Source organism: Ctenocephalides felis, unplaced genomic scaffold (genome assembly GCF_003426905.1).
Source record: "Ctenocephalides felis isolate EL2017-DRISC unplaced genomic scaffold, ASM342690v1 CF-g0.4_SCAFFOLD_01170, whole genome shotgun sequence".
Classification (NCBI taxonomy): domain Eukaryota; kingdom Metazoa; phylum Arthropoda; class Insecta; order Siphonaptera; family Pulicidae; genus Ctenocephalides; species Ctenocephalides felis.
In genome coordinates, this window is record NW_020537324.1 from 82435593 (window position 1) to 82435904 (window position 312).

Below are 312 nucleotides of genomic sequence, written 5' to 3' on the forward strand. Positions count from 1 at the left end.
TGCAGATAAAATTTATTAAAATATTATTCCATAAAACATTTAAATAAGCACAAAATAAATTTGGCATTTTTAAAATGTTAAATAAAATTCTATTCTAAGTATCAATAAAATATATACATTCAATTAAAATAGGAAATAATTTCAGCTTTATAGTAAGTTTAGTGTTAAAACTTTTGTTCTTATATTAAAAATGATTTGAACTTGCATCAAAAAATTCTCTATTCGATATTAAATTATAACAGTAGAAAATCTACAATTTGTAACATCTTTGTTTTAACCCATAATATTTAGACAAGCATAATATGAGGGCAG